The following is a 17500-nucleotide window of genomic DNA, read 5'->3' on the forward strand; positions in this document are numbered from 1 at the left end:
TGATCATATTTGGTGCCTTTAAAGTGATCATATTTGGTTCCTTTAAAGTGATCATATTTGGTGCCTTTAAAGTGATCATATTTGGTGCCTTTAAAGTGATCATATTTGGTGCCTTTAAAGTGATCATATTTGGTTCCTTTAAAGTGATCATATTTGGTACCTTTAAAGTGATCATATTTGGTGCCTTTAAAGTGATCATATTTGGTGCCTTTAAAGTGATCATATTTGGTACCTTTAAAGTGATCATATTTGGTGCCTTTAAAGTGATCATATTTGGTGCCTTTAAAGTGATCATATTTGGTGCCTTTAAAGTGATCATATTTGGTTCCTTTAAAGTGATCATATTTGGTTCCTTTAAAGTGATCATATTTGGTACCTTTAAAGTGATCATATTTGGTGCCTTTAAAGTGATCATATTTGGTTCCTTTAAAGTGATCATATTTGGTTCCTTTAAAGTGATCATATTTGGTACCTTTAAAGTGATCATATTTGGTGCCTTTAAAGTGATCATATTTGGTGCCTTTAAAGTGATCATATTTGGTTCCTTTAAAGTGATCATATTTGGTGCCTTTAAAGTGATCATATTTGGTGCCTTTAAAGTGATCATATTTGGTACCTTTAAAGTGATCATATTTGGTGCCTTTAAAGTGATCATATTTGGTTCCTTTAAAGTGATCATATTTGGTTCCTTTAAAGTGATCATATTTGGTGCCTTTAAAGTGATCATATTTGGTGCCTTTAAAGTGATCATATTTGGTGCCTTTAAAGTGATCATATTTGGTGCCTTTAAAGTGATCATATTTGGTGCCTTTAAAGTGATCATATTTGGTACCTTTAAAGTGATCATATTTGGTGCCTTTAAAGTGATCATATTTGGTGCCTTTAAAGTGATCATATTTGGTTCCTTTAAAGTGATCATATTTGGTTCCTTTAAAGTGATCATATTTGGTACCTTTAAAGTGATCATATTTGGTGCCTTTAAAGTGATCATATTTGGTGCCTTTAAAGTGATCATATTTGGTGCCTTTAAAGTGATCATATTTGGTACCTTTAAAGTGATCATATTTGGTGCCTTTAAAGTGATCATATTTGGTGCCTTTAAAGTGATCATATTTGGTTCCTTTAAAGTGATCATATTTGGTGCCTTTAAAGTGATCATATTTGGTGCCTTTAAAGTGATCATATTTGGTGCCTTTAAAGTGATCATATTTGGTGCCTTTAAAGTGATCATATTTGGTGCCTTTAAAGTGATCATATTTGGTGCCTTTAAAGTGATCATATTTGGTTCCTTTAAAGTGATCATATTTGGTGCCTTTAAAGTGATCATATTTGGTTCCTTTAAAGTGATCATATTTGGTTCCTTTAAAGTGATCATATTTGGTTCCTTTAAAGTGATCATATTTGGTGCCTTTAAAGTGATCATATTTGGTGCCTTTAAAGTGATCATATTTGGTTCCTTTAAAGTGATCATATTTGGTGCCTTTAAAGTGATCATATTTGGTGCCTTTAAAGTGATCATATTTGGTTCCTTTAAAGTGATCATATTTGGTGCCTTTAAAGTGATCATATTTGGTACCTTTAAAGTGATCATATTTGGTGCCTTTAAAGTGATCATATTTGGTGCCTTTAAAGTGATCATATTTGGTGCCTTTAAAGTGATCATATTTGGTGCCTTTAAAGTGATCATATTTGGTGCCTTTAAAGTGATCATATTTGGTGCCTTTAAAGTGATCATATTTGGTGCCTTTAAAGTGATCATATTTGGTGCCTTTAAAGTGATCATATTTGGTGCCTTTAAAGTGATCATATTTGGTACCTTTAAAGTGATCATATTTGGTTCCTTTAAAGTGATCATATTTGGTGCCTTTAAAGTGATCATATTTGGTGCCTTTAAAGTGATCATATTTGGTACCTTTAAAGTGATCATATTTGGTGCCTTTAAAGTGATCATATTTGGTGCCTTTAAAGTGATCATATTTGGTGCCTTTAAAGTGATCATATTTGGTGCCTTTAAAGTGATCATATTTGGTACCTTTAAAGTGATCATATTTGGTACCTTTAAAGTGATCATATTTGGTTCCTTTAAAGTGATCATATTTGGTACCTTTAAAGTGATCATATTTGGTGCCTTTAAAGTGATCATATTTGGTGCCTTTAAAGTGATCATATTTGGTGCCTTTAAAGTGATCATATTTGGTTCCTTTAAAGTGATCATATTTGGTGCCTTTAAAGTGATCATATTTGGTACCTTTAAAGTGATCATATTTGGTGCCTTTAAAGTGATCATATTTGGTACCTTTAAAGTGATCATATTTGGTACCTTTAAAGTGATCATATTTGGTGCCTTTAAAGTGATCATATTTGGTGCCTTTAAAGTGATCATATTTGGTGCCTTTAAAGTGATCATATTTGGTGCCTTTAAAGTGATCATATTTGGTACCTTTAAAGTGATCATATTTGGTTCCTTTAAAGTGATCATATTTGGTTCCTTTAAAGTGATCATATTTGGTGCCTTTAAAGTGATCATATTTGGTGCCTTTAAAGTGATCATATTTGGTGCCTTTAAAGTGATCATATTTGGTACCTTTAAAGTGATCATATTTGGTTCCTTTAAAGTGATCATATTTGGTGCCTTTAAAGTGATCATATTTGGTGCCTTTAAAGTGATCATATTTGGTGCCTTTAAAGTGATCATATTTGGTTCCTTTAAAGTGATCATATTTGGTGCCTTTAAAGTGATCATATTTGGTGCCTTTAAAGTGATCATATTTGGTGCCTTTAAAGTGATCATATTTGGTGCCTTTAAAGTGATCATATTTGGTTCCTTTAAAGTGATCATATTTGGTTCCTTTAAAGTGATCATATTTGGTGCCTTTAAAGTGATCATATTTGGTACCTTTAAAGTGATCATATTTGGTGCCTTTAAAGTGATCATATTTGGTGCCTTTAAAGTGATCATATTTGGTTCCTTTAAAGTGATCATATTTGGTGCCTTTAAAGTGATCATATTTGGTGCCTTTAAAGTGATCATATTTGGTACCTTTAAAGTGATCATATTTGGTACCTTTAAAGTGATCATATTTGGTGCCTTTAAAGTGATCATATTTGGTACCTTTAAAGTGATCATATTTGGTGCCTTTAAAGTGATCATATTTGGTGCCTTTAAAGTGATCATATTTGGTGCCTTTAAAGTGATCATATTTGGTTCCTTTAAAGTGATCATATTTGGTTCCTTTAAAGTGATCATATTTGGTACCTTTAAAGTGATCATATTTGGTACCTTTAAAGTGATCATATTTGGTTCCTTTAAAGTGATCATATTTGGTTCCTTTAAAGTGATCATATTTGGTTCCTTTAAAGTGATCATATTTGGTGCCTTTAAAGTGATCATATTTGGTGCCTTTAAAGTGATCATATTTGGTTCCTTTAAAGTGATCATATTTGGTTCCTTTAAAGTGATCATATTTGGTTCCTTTAAAGTGATCATATTTGGTTCCTTTAAAGTGATCATATTTGGTGCCTTTAAAGTGATCATATTTGGTGCCTTTAAAGTGATCATATTTGGTTCCTTTAAAGTGATCATATTTGGTACCTATAAAGTGATCATATTTGGTACCTATAAAGTGATCATATTTGGTACCTTTAAAGTGATCATATTTGGTACCTTTAAAGGGATCATATTTGGTACCTTTAAAGTGATCATATTTGGTTCCTTTAAAGTGATCATATTTGGTGCCTTTAAAGTGATCATATTTGGTACCTTTAAAGTGATCATATTTGGTGCCTTTAAAGTGATCATATTTGGTGCCTTTAAAGTGATCATATTTGGTGCCTTTAAAGTGATCATATTTGGTACCTTTAAAGTGATCATATTTGGTTCCTTTAAAGTGATCATATTTGGTGCCTTTAAAGTGATCATATTTGGTGCCTTTAAAGTGATCATATTTGGTGCCTTTAAAGTGATCATATTTGGTACCTTTAAAGTGATCATATTTGGTTCCTTTAAAGTGATCATATTTGGTTCCTTTAAAGTGATCATATTTGGTTCCTTTAAAGTGATCATATTTGGTTCCTTTAAAGTGATCATATTTGGTGCCTTTAAAGTGATCATATTTGGTTCCTTTAAAGTGATCATATTTGGTTCCTTTAAAGTGATCATATTTGGTTCCTTTAAAGTGATCATATTTGGTTCCTTTAAAGTGATCATATTTGGTTCCTTTAAAGTGATCATATTTGGTGCCTTTAAAGTGATCATATTTGGTTCCTTTAAAGTGATCATATTTGGTTCCTTTAAAGTGATCATATTTGGTTCCTTTAAAGTGATCATATTTGGTTCCTTTAAAGTGATCATATTTGGTTCCTTTAAAGTGATCATATTTGGTTCCTTTAAAGTGATCATATTTGGTTCCTTTAAAGTGATCATATTTGGTGCCTTTAAAGTGATCATATTTGGTTCCTTTAAAGTGATCATATTTGGTTCCTTTAAAGTGATCATATTTGGTTCCTTTAAAGTGATCATATTTGGTGCCTTTAAAGTGATCATATTTGGTGCCTTTAAAGTGATCATATTTGGTGCCTTTAAAGTGATCATATTTGGTTCCTTTAAAGTGATCATATTTGGTGCCTTTAAAGTGATCATATTTGGTTCCTTTAAAGTGATCATATTTGGTTCCTTTAAAGTGATCATATTTGGTGCCTTTAAAGTGATCATATTTGGTGCCTTTAAAGTGATCATATTTGGTACCTTTAAAGTGATCATATTTGGTGCCTTTAAAGTGATCATATTTGGTGCCTTTAAAGTGATCATATTTGGTTCCTTTAAAGTGATCATATTTGGTGCCTTTAAAGTGATCATATTTGGTGCCTTTAAAGTGATCATATTTGGTTCCTTTAAAGTGATCATATTTGGTGCCTTTAAAGTGATCATATTTGGTGCCTTTAAAGTGATCATATTTGGTGCCTTTAAAGTGATCATATTTGGTACCTTTAAAGTGATCATATTTGGTGCCTTTAAAGTGATCATATTTGGTACCTTTAAAGTGATCATATTTGGTGCCTTTAAAGTGATCATATTTGGTGCCTTTAAAGTGATCATATTTGGTGCCTTTAAAGTGATCATATTTGGTACCTTTAAAGTGATCATATTTGGTACCTTTAAAGTGATCATATTTGGTGCCTTTAAAGTGATCATATTTGGTGCCTTTAAAGTGATCATATTTGGTGCCTTTAAAGTGATCATATTTGGTACCTTTAAAGTGATCATATTTGGTGCCTTTAAAGTGATCATATTTGGTACCTTTAAAGTGATCATATTTGGTGCCTTTAAAGTGATCATATTTGGTTCCTTTAAAGTGATCATATTTGGTGCCTTTAAAGTGATCATATTTGGTGCCTTTAAAGTGATCATATTTGGTGCCTTTAAAGTGATCATATTTGGTGCCTTTAAAGTGATCATATTTGGTACCTTTAAAGTGATCATATTTGGTTCCTTTAAAGTGATCATATTTGGTGCCTTTAAAGTGATCATATTTGGTGCCTTTAAAGTGATCATATTTGGTGCCTTTAAAGTGATCATATTTGGTGCCTTTAAAGTGATCATATTTGGTACCTTTAAAGTGATCATATTTGGTACCTTTAAAGTGATCATATTTGGTACCTTTAAAGTGATCATATTTGGTACCTTTAAAGTGATCATATTTGGTACCTTTAAAGTGATCATATTTGGTGCCTTTAAAGTGATCATATTTGGTGCCTTTAAAGTGATCATATTTGGTGCCTTTAAAGTGATCATATTTGGTGCCTTTAAAGTGATCATATTTGGTGCCTTTAAAGTGATCATATTTGGTGCCTTTAAAGTGATCATATTTGGTGCCTTTAAAGTGATCATATTTGGTACCTTTAAAGTGATCATATTTGGTACCTTTAAAGTGATCATATTTGGTGCCTTTAAAGTGATCATATTTGGTGCCTTTAAAGTGATCATATTTGGTGCCTTTAAAGTGATCATATTTGGTGCCTTTAAAGTGATCATATTTGGTGCCTTTAAAGTGATCATATTTGGTACCTTTAAAGTGATCATATTTGGTACCTTTAAAGTGATCATATTTGGTACCTTTAAAGTGATCATATTTGGTGCCTTTAAAGTGATCATATTTGGTTCCTTTAAAGTGATCATATTTGGTGCCTTTAAAGTGATCATATTTGGTGCCTTTAAAGTGATCATATTTGGTGCCTTTAAAGTGATCATATTTGGTGCCTTTAAAGTGATCATATTTGGTTCCTTTAAAGTGATCATATTTGGTGCCTTTAAAGTGATCATATTTGGTACCTTTAAAGTGATCATATTTGGTACCTTTAAAGTGATCATATTTGGTGCCTTTAAAGTGATCATATTTGGTGCCTTTAAAGTGATCATATTTGGTTCCTTTAAAGTGATCATATTTGGTGCCTTTAAAGTGATCATATTTGGTTCCTTTAAAGTGATCATATTTGGTGCCTTTAAAGTGATCATATTTGGTGCCTCCTTTAAAGTGATCATATTTGGTCCTTTAAAGTGATCATATTTGGTTCCCTTTAAAGTGATCATATTTGGTGCCTTTAAAGTGATCATATTTGGTGCCTTTAAAGTGATCATATTTGGCCTTTAAAGTGATCATATTTGGTGCCTTTAAAGTGCCTTTAAAGTGATCATATTTGGTTCCTTTAAAGTGATCATATTTGGTGATCATATTTGTTCCTTTAAAGTGATCATATTTGGTGCCTTTAAAGTGATCATATTTGGTTCCTTTAAAGTGATCATATTTGGTACCTTTAAAGTGATCATATTTGGTGCCTTTAAAGTGATCATATTTGGTACCTTTAAAGTGATCATATTTGGTGCCTTTAAAGTGATCATATTTGGTGCCTTTAAAGTGATCATATTTGGTGCCTTTAAAGTGATCATATTTGGTGCCTTTAAAGTGATCATATTTGGTTCCTTTAAAGTGATCATATTTGGTTCCTTTAAAGTGATCATATTTGGTTCCTTTAAAGTGATCATATTTGGTTCCTTTAAAGTGATCATATTTGGTACCTTTAAAGTGATCATATTTGGTACCTTTAAAGTGATCATATTTGGTGCCTTTAAAGTGATCATATTTGGTGCCTTTAAAGTGATCATATTTGGTGCCTTTAAAGTGATCATATTTGGTTCCTTTAAAGTGATCATATTTGGTGCCTTTAAAGTGATCATATTTGGTGCCTTTAAAGTGATCATATTTGGTGCCTTTAAAGTGATCATATTTGGTGCCTTTAAAGTGATCATATTTGGTGCCTTTAAAGTGATCATATTTGGTGCCTTTAAAGTGATCATATTTGGTGCCTTTAAAGTGATCATATTTGGTACCTTTAAAGTGATCATATTTGGTTCCTTTAAAGTGATCATATTTGGTGCCTTTAAAGTGATCATATTTGGTACCTTTAAAGTGATCATATTTGGTACCTTTAAAGTGATCATATTTGGTACCTTTAAAGTGATCATATTTGGTACCTTTAAAGTGATCATATTTGGTGCCTTTAAAGTGATCATATTTGGTACCTTTAAAGTGATCATATTTGGTACCTTTAAAGTGATCATATTTGGTACCTTTAAAGTGATCATATTTGGTACCTTTAAAGTGATCATATTTGGTGCCTTTAAAGTGATCATATTTGGTACCTTTAAAGTGATCATATTTGGTGCCTTTAAAGTGATCATATTTGGTGCCTTTAAAGTGATCATATTTGGTACCTTTAAAGTGATCATATTTGGTGCCTTTAAAGTGATCATATTTGGTGCCTTTAAAGTGATCATATTTGGTTCCTTTAAAGTGATCATATTTGGTGCCTTTAAAGTGATCATATTTGGTGCCTTTAAAGTGATCATATTTGGTTCCTTTAAAGTGATCATATTTGGTACCTTTAAAGTGATCATATTTGGTACCTTTAAAGTGATCATATTTGGTGCCTTTAAAGTGATCATATTTGGTGCCTTTAAAGTGATCATATTTGGTGCCTTTAAAGTGATCATATTTGGTACCTTTAAAGTGATCATATTTGGTGCCTTTAAAGTGATCATATTTGGTTCCTTTAAAGTGATCATATTTGGTTCCTTTAAAGTGATCATATTTGGTACCTTTAAAGTGATCATATTTGGTGCCTTTAAAGTGATCATATTTGGTACCTTTAAAGTGATCATATTTGGTGCCTTTAAAGTGATCATATTTGGTGCCTTTAAAGTGATCATATTTGGTGCCTTTAAAGTGATCATATTTGGTACCTTTAAAGTGATCATATTTGGTGCCTTTAAAGTGATCATATTTGGTGCCTTTAAAGTGATCATATTTGGTACCTTTAAAGTGATCATATTTGGTGCCTTTAAAGTGATCATATTTGGTGCCTTTAAAGTGATCATATTTGGTACCTTTAAAGTGATCATATTTGGTGCCTTTAAAGTGATCATATTTGGTACCTTTAAAGTGATCATATTTGGTGCCTTTAAAGTGATCATATTTGGTGCCTTTAAAGTGATCATATTTGGTACCTTTAAAGTGATCATATTTGGTACCTTTAAAGTGATCATATTTGGTACCTTTAAAGTGATCATATTTGGTGCCTTTAAAGTGATCATATTTGGTACCTTTAAAGTGATCATATTTGGTACCTTTAAAGTGATCATATTTGGTGCCTTTAAAGTGATCATATTTGGTACCTTTAAAGTGATCATATTTGGTGCCTTTAAAGTGATCATATTTGGTGCCTTTAAAGTGATCATATTTGGTTCCTTTAAAGTGATCATATTTGGTACCTTTAAAGTGATCATATTTGGTGCCTTTAAAGTGATCATATTTGGTGCCTTTAAAGTGATCATATTTGGTGCCTTTAAAGTGATCATATTTGGTGCCTTTAAAGTGATCATATTTGGTGCCTTTAAAGTGATCATATTTGGTGCCTTTAAAGTGATCATATTTGGTGCCTTTAAAGTGATCATATTTGGTGCCTTTAAAGTGATCATATTTGGTTCCTTTAAAGTGATCATATTTGGTGCCTTTAAAGTGATCATATTTGGTGCCTTTAAAGTGATCATATTTGGTGCCTTTAAAGTGATCATATTTGGTGCCTTTAAAGTGATCATATTTGGTGCCTTTAAAGTGATCATATTTGGTGCCTTTAAAGTGATCATATTTGGTGCCTTTAAAGTGATCATATTTGGTTCCTTTAAAGTGATCATATTTGGTTCCTTTAAAGTGATCATATTTGGTTCCTTTAAAGTGATCATATTTGGTGCCTTTAAAGTGATCATATTTGGTGCCTTTAAAGTGATCATATTTGGTGCCTTTAAAGGGATCATATTTGTTCCTTTAAAGTGATCATATTTGGTGCCTTTAAAGGGATCATATTTGGTTCCTTTAAAGTGATCATATTTGGTACTTTTAAAGTGATCATGTTTGGTACCTTTAAAGTGATCATATTTGGTGCCTTTAAAGTGATCATATTTGGTGCCTTTAAAGTGATCATATTTGGTGCCTTTAAAGTGATCATTTTTGGTGCCTTTAAAGTGATCATATTTGGTGCCTTTAAAGTGATCATATTTGGTACCTTTAAAGTGATCATATTTGGTGCCTTTAAAGTGATCATATTTGGTGCCTTTAAAGTGATCATATTTGGTACCTTTAAAGGGATCATATTTGGTACCTTTAAAGCCTTTAAAGTGATCATATTTGGTGCCTTTAAAGTGATCATATTTGGTACCTTTAAAGTGATCATATTTGGTTCCTTTAAAGTGATCATATTTGGTGCCTTTAAAGTGATCATATTTGGTACCTTTAAAGTGATCATATTTGGTTCCTTTAAAGTGATCATATTTGGTGCCTTTAAAGTGATCATATTTGGTGCCTTTAAAGTGATCATATTTGGTTCCTTTAAAGTGATCATATTTGGTGCCTTTAAAGTGATCATATTTGGTACCTTTAAAGTGATCATATTTGGTTCCTTTAAAGTGATCATATTTGGTTCCTTTAAAGTGATCATATTTGGTGCCTTTAAAGTGATCATATTTGGTTCCTTTAAAGTGATCATATTTGGTGCCTTTAAAGTGATCATATTTGGTGCCTTTAAAGTGATCATATTTGGTTCCTTTAAAGTGATCATATTTGGTTCCTTTAAAGTGATCATATTTGGTGCCTTTAAAGTGATCATATTTGGTGCCTTTAAAGTGATCATATTTGGTTCCTTTAAAGTGATCATATTTGGTGCCTTTAAAGTGATCATATTTGGTGCCTTTAAAGTGATCATATTTGGTGCCTTTAAAGTGATCATATTTGGTGCCTTTAAAGTGATCATATTTGGTACCTTTAAAGTGATCATATTTGGTGCCTTTAAAGTGATCATATTTGGTACCTTTAAAGTGATCATATTTGGTGCCTTTAAAGTGATCATATTTGGTGCCTTTAAAGTGATCATATTTGGTTCCTTTAAAGTGATCATATTTGGTTCCTTTAAAGTGATCATATTTGGTTCCTTTAAAGTGATCATATTTGGTGCCTTTAAAGTGATCATATTTGGTACCTTTAAAGTGATCATATTTGGTACCTTTAAAGTGATCATATTTGGTGCCTTTAAAGTGATCATATTTGGTACCTTTAAAGTGATCATATTTGGTACCTTTAAAGTGATCATATTTGGTGCCTTTAAAGTGATCATATTTGGTGCCTTTAAAGTGATCATATTTGGTGCCTTTAAAGTGATCATATTTGGTACCTTTAAAGTGATCATATTTGGTGCCTTTAAAGTGATCATATTTGGTGCCTTTAAAGTGATCATATTTGGTGCCTTTAAAGTGATCATATTTGGTGCCTTTAAAGTGATCATATTTGGTACCTTTAAAGTGATCATATTTGGTGCCTTTAAAGTGATCATATTTGGTGCCTTTAAAGTGATCATATTTGGTACCTTTAAAGGGATCATATTTGGTACCTTTAAAGTGATCATATTTGGTACCTTTAAAGTGATCATATTTGGTGCCTTTAAAGTGATCATATTTGGTGCCTTTAAAGTGATCATATTTGGTGCCTTTAAAGTGATCATATTTGGTGCCTTTAAAGTGATCATATTTGGTACCTTTAAAGTGATCATATTTGGTACCTTTAAAGTGATCATATTTGGTACCTTTAAAGTGATCATATTTGGTGCCTTTAAAGTGATCATATTTGGTGCCTTTAAAGTGATCATATTTGGTACCTTTAAAGTGATCATATTTGGTGCCTTTAAAGTGATCATATTTGGTACCTTTAAAGTGATCATATTTGGTGCCTTTAAAGTGATCATATTTGGTGCCTTTAAAGTGATCATATTTGGTGCCTTTAAAGTGATCATATTTGGTGCCTTTAAAGTGATCATATTTGGTACCTTTAAAGTGATCATATTTGGTGCCTTTAAAGTGATCATATTTGGTACCTTTAAAGTGATCATATTTGGTGCCTTTAAAGTGATCATATTTGGTGCCTTTAAAGTGATCATATTTGGTGCCTTTAAAGTGATCATATTTGGTGCCTTTAAAGTGATCATATTTGGTGCCTTTAAAGTGATCATATTTGGTACCTTTAAAGTGATCATATTTGGTGCCTTTAAAGTGATCATATTTGTTCCTTTAAAGTGATCATATTTGGTGCCTTTAAAGTGATCATATTTGGTGCCTTTAAAGTGATCATATTTGGTGCCTTTAAAGTGATCATATTTGGTGCCTTTAAAGTGATCATATTTGGTTCCTTTAAAGTGATCATATTTGGTTCCTTTAAAGTGATCATATTTGGTGCCTTTAAAGGGATCATATTTGTTCCTTTAAAGTGATCATATTTGGTACCTTTAAAGTGATCATATTTGGTGCCTTTAAAGTGATCATATTTGGTTCCTTTAAAGTGATCATATTTGGTGCCTTTAAAGTGATCATATTTGGTGCCTTTAAAGTGATCATATTTGGTACCTTTAAAGTGATCATATTTGGTTCCTTTAAAGTGATCATATTTGGTTCCTTTAAAGTGATCATATTTGGTGCCTTTAAAGTGATCATATTTGGTACCTTTAAAGTGATCATATTTGGTGCCTTTAAAGTGATCATATTTGGTACCTTTAAAGTGATCATATTTGGTGCCTTTAAAGTGATCATATTTGGTTCCTTTAAAGTGATCATATTTGGTTCCTTTAAAGTGATCATATTTGGTGCCTTTAAAGTGATCATATTTGGTGCCTTTAAAGTGATCATATTTGGTACCTTTAAAGTGATCATATTTGGTGCCTTTAAAGTGATCATATTTGGTGCCTTTAAAGTGATCATATTTGGTGCCTTTAAAGTGATCATATTTGGTTCCTTTAAAGTGATCATATTTGGTACCTTTAAAGTGATCATATTTGGTACCTTTAAAGTGATCATATTTGGTACCTTTAAAGTGATCATATTTGGTACCTTTAAAGTGATCATATTTGGTGCCTTTAAAGTGATCATATTTGGTACCTTTAAAGTGATCATATTTGGTGCCTTTAAAGTGATCATATTTGGTGCCTTTAAAGTGATCATATTTGGTTCCTTTAAAGTGATCATATTTGGTACCTTTAAAGTGATCATATTTGGTGCCTTTAAAGTGATCATATTTGGTGCCTTTAAAGTGATCATATTTGGTTCCTTTAAAGTGATCATATTTGGTACCTTTAAAGTGATCATATTTGGTGCCTTTAAAGTGATCATATTTGGTTCCTTTAAAGTGATCATATTTGGTTCCTTTAAAGTGATCATATTTGGTACCTTTAAAGTGATCATATTTGGTGCCTTTAAAGTGATCATATTTGGTGCCTTTAAAGTGATCATATTTGGTACCTTTAAAGTGATCATATTTGGTGCCTTTAAAGTGATCATATTTGGTACCTTTAAAGTGATCATATTTGGTGCCTTTAAAGTGATCATATTTGGTTCCTTTAAAGTGATCATATTTGGTTCCTTTAAAGTGATCATATTTGGTGCCTTTAAAGTGATCATATTTGGTTCCTTTAAAGTGATCATATTTGGTTCCTTTAAAGTGATCATATTTGGTGCCTTTAAAGTGATCATATTTGGTGCCTTTAAAGTGATCATATTTGGTTCCTTTAAAGTGATCATATTTGGTGCCTTTAAAGTGATCATATTTGGTTCCTTTAAAGTGATCATATTTGGTGCCTTTAAAGTGATCATATTTGGTGCCTTTAAAGTGATCATATTTGGTGCCTTTAAAGTGATCATATTTGGTGCCTTTAAAGTGATCATATTTGGTGCCTTTAAAGTGATCATATTTGGTTCCTTTAAAGTGATCATATTTGGTACCTTTAAAGTGATCATATTTGGTGCCTTTAAAGTGATCATATTTGGTGCCTTTAAAGTGATCATATTTGGTTCCTTTAAAGTGATCATATTTGGTACCTTTAAAGTGATCATATTTGGTGCCTTTAAAGTGATCATATTTGGTGCCTTTAAAGTGATCATATTTGGTACCTTTAAAGTGATCATATTTGGTACCTTTAAAGTGATCATATTTGGTACCTTTAAAGTGATCATATTTGGTGCCTTTAAAGTGATCATATTTGGTGCCTTTAAAGTGATCATATTTGGTGCCTTTAAAGTGATCATATTTGGTACCTTTAAAGTGATCATATTTGGTACCTTTAAAGTGATCATATTTGGTGCCTTTAAAGTGATCATATTTGGTACCTTTAAAGTGATCATATTTGGTACCTTTAAAGTGATCATATTTGGTACCTTTAAAGTGATCATATTTGGTTCCTTTAAAGTGATCATATTTGGTTCCTTTAAAGTGATCATATTTGGTTCCTTTAAAGTGATCATATTTGGTGCCTTTAAAGTGATCATATTTGGTGCCTTTAAAGTGATCATATTTGGTACCTTTAAAGTGATCATATTTGGTACCTTTAAAGTGATCATATTTGGTGCCTTTAAAGTGATCATATTTGGTGCCTTTAAAGTGATCATATTTGGTTCCTTTAAAGTGATCATATTTGTTGCCTTTAAAGTGATCATATTTGGTTCCTTTAAAGTGATCATATTTGGTTCCTTTAAAGTGATCATATTTGGTGCCTTTAAAGTGATCATATTTGGTACCTTTAAAGTGATCATATTTGGTACCTTTAAAGTGATCATATTTGGTACCTTTAAAGTGATCATATTTGGTACCTTTAAAGTGATCATATTTGGTACCTTTAAAGTGATCATATTTGGTACCTTTAAAGTGATCATATTTGGTGCCTTTAAAGTGATCATATTTGGTGCCTTTCCTTTAAAGTGATCATATTTGGTACCTTTAAAGTGATCATATTTGGTGCCTTTAAAGTGATCATATTTGGTACCTTTAAAGTGATCATATTTGGTGCCTTTAAAGTGATCATATTTGGTACCTTTAAAGTGATCATATTTGGTGCCTTTAAAGTGATCATATTTGGTACCTTTAAAGTGATCATATTTGGTGCCTTTAAAGTGATCATATTTGGTTCCTTTAAAGTGATCATATTTGGTACCTTTAAAGTGATCATATTTGGTACCTTTAAAGTGATCATATTTGGTACCTTTAAAGTGATCATATTTGGTGCCTTTAAAGTGATCATATTTGGTACCTTTAAAGTGATCATATTTGGTGCCTTTAAAGTGATCATATTTGGTGCCTTTAAAGTGATCATATTTGGTGCCTTTAAAGTGATCATATTTGGTGCCTTTAAAGTGATCATATTTGGTTCCTTTAAAGTGATCATATTTGGTGCCTTTAAAGTGATCATATTTGGTGCCTTTAAAGTGATCATATTTGGTGCCTTTAAAGTGATCATATTTGGTACCTTTAAAGTGATCATATTTGGTTCCTTTAAAGTGATCATATTTGGTACCTTTAAAGTGATCATATTTGGTACCTTTAAAGTGATCATATTTGGTGCCTTTAAAGTGATCATATTTGGTGCCTTTAAAGTGATCATATTTGGTTCCTTTAAAGTGATCATATTTGGTTCCTTTAAAGTGATCATATTTGGTGCCTTTAAAGTGATCATATTTGGTGCCTTTAAAGTGATCATATTTGGTTCCTTTAAAGTGATCATATTTGGTTCCTTTAAAGTGATCATATTTGGTTCCTTTAAAGTGATCATATTTGGTGCCTTTAAAGTGATCATATTTGGTTCCTTTAAAGTGATCATATTTGGTGCCTTTAAAGTGATCATATTTGGTTCCTTTAAAGTGATCATATTTGGTGCCTTTAAAGTGATCATATTTGGTGCCTTTAAAGTGATCATATTTGGTTCCTTTAAAGTGATCATATTTGGTGCCTTTAAAGTGATCATATTTGGTGCCTTTAAAGTGATCATATTTGGTGCCTTTAAAGTGATCATATTTGGTACCTTTAAAGTGATCATATTTGGTGCCTTTAAAGTGATCATATTTGGTACCTTTAAAGTGATCATATTTGGTGCCTTTAAAGTGATCATATTTGGTACCTTTAAAGTGATCATATTTGGTACCTTTAAAGTGATCATATTTGGTGCCTTTAAAGTGATCATATTTGGTTCCTTTAAAGTGATCATATTTGGTTCCTTTAAAGTGATCATATTTGGTTCCTTTAAAGTGATCATATTTGGTACCTTTAAAGTGATCATATTTGGTGCCTTTAAAGTGATCATATTTGGTGCCTTTAAAGTGATCATATTTGGTACCTTTAAAGTGATCATATTTGGTACCTTTAAAGTGATCATATTTGGTACCTTTAAAGTGATCATATTTGGTGCCTTTAAAGTGATCATATTTGGTGCCTTTAAAGTGATCATATTTGGTGCCTTTAAAGTGATCATATTTGGTGCCTTTAAAGTGATCATATTTGGTTCCTTTAAAGTGATCATATTTGGTACCTTTAAAGTGATCATATTTGGTACCTTTAAAGTGATCATATTTGGTACCTTTAAAGTGATCATATTTGGTGCCTTTAAAGTGATCATATTTGGTGCCTTTAAAGTGATCATATTTGGTACCTTTAAAGTGATCATATTTGGTACCTTTAAAGTGATCATATTTGGTACCTTTAAAGTGATCATATTTGGTACCTTTAAAGTGATCATATTTGGTACCTTTAAAGTGATCATATTTGGTACCTTTAAAGTGATCATATTTGGTACCTTTAAAGTGATCATATTTGGTACCTTTAAAGTGATCATATTTGGTACCTTTAAAGTGATCATATTTGGTGCCTTTAAAGTGATCATATTTGGTACCTTTAAAGTGATCATATTTGGTACCTTTAAAGTGATCATATTTGGTGCCTTTAAAGTGATCATATTTGGTGCCTTTAAAGTGATCATATTTGGTTCCTTTAAAGTGATCATATTTGGTACCTTTAAAGTGATCATATTTGGTACCTTTAAAGTGATCATATTTGGTACCTTTAAAGTGATCATATTTGGTGCCTTTAAAGTGATCATATTTGGTGCCTTTAAAGTGATCATATTTGGTGCCTTTAAAGTGATCATATTTGGTGCCTTTAAAGTGATCATATTTGGTTCCTTTAAAGTGATCATATTTGGTGCCTTTAAAGTGATCATATTTGGTTCCTTTAAAGTGATCATATTTGGTACCTTTAAAGTGATCATATTTGGTACCTTTAAAGTGATCATATTTGGTGCCTTTAAAGTGATCATATTTGGTACCTTTAAAGTGATCATATTTGGTACCTTTAAAGTGATCATATTTGGTACCTTTAAAGTGATCATATTTGGTACCTTTAAAGTGATCATATTTGGTACCTTTAAAGTGATCATATTTGGTGCCTTTAAAGTGATCATATTTGGTGCCTTTAAAGTGATCATATTTGGTACCTTTAAAGTGATCATATTTGGTACCTTTAAAGTGATCATATTTGGTACCTTTAAAGTGATCATATTTGGTGCCTTTAAAGTGATCATATTTGGTGCCTTTAAAGTGATCATATTTGGTGCCTTTAAAGTGATCATATTTGGTGCCTTTAAAGTGATCATATTTGGTTCCTTTAAAGTGATCATATTTGGTGCCTTTAAAGTGATCATATTTGGTGCCTTTAAAGTGATCATATTTGGTGCCTTTAAAGTGATCATATTTGGTACCTTTAAAGTGATCATATTTGGTACCTTTAAAGTGATCATATTTGGTGCCTTTAAAGTGATCATATTTGGTACCTTTAAAGTGATCATATTTGGTACCTTTAAAGTGATCATATTTGGTACCTTTAAAGTGATCATATTTGGTACCTTTAAAGTGATCATATTTGGTGCCTTTAAAGTGATCATATTTGGTACCTTTAAAGTGATCATATTTGGTGCCTTTAAAGTGATCATATTTGGTGCCTTTAAAGTGATCATATTTGGTACCTTTAAAGTGATCATATTTGGTGCCTTTAAAGTGATCATATTTGGTACCTTTAAAGTGATCATATTTGGTACC

The sequence above is a fragment of the Penaeus vannamei genome, chromosome 37 (genome assembly GCF_042767895.1).
Source record: "Penaeus vannamei isolate JL-2024 chromosome 37, ASM4276789v1, whole genome shotgun sequence".
Classification (NCBI taxonomy): Eukaryota; Metazoa; Arthropoda; class Malacostraca; order Decapoda; family Penaeidae; genus Penaeus; species Penaeus vannamei.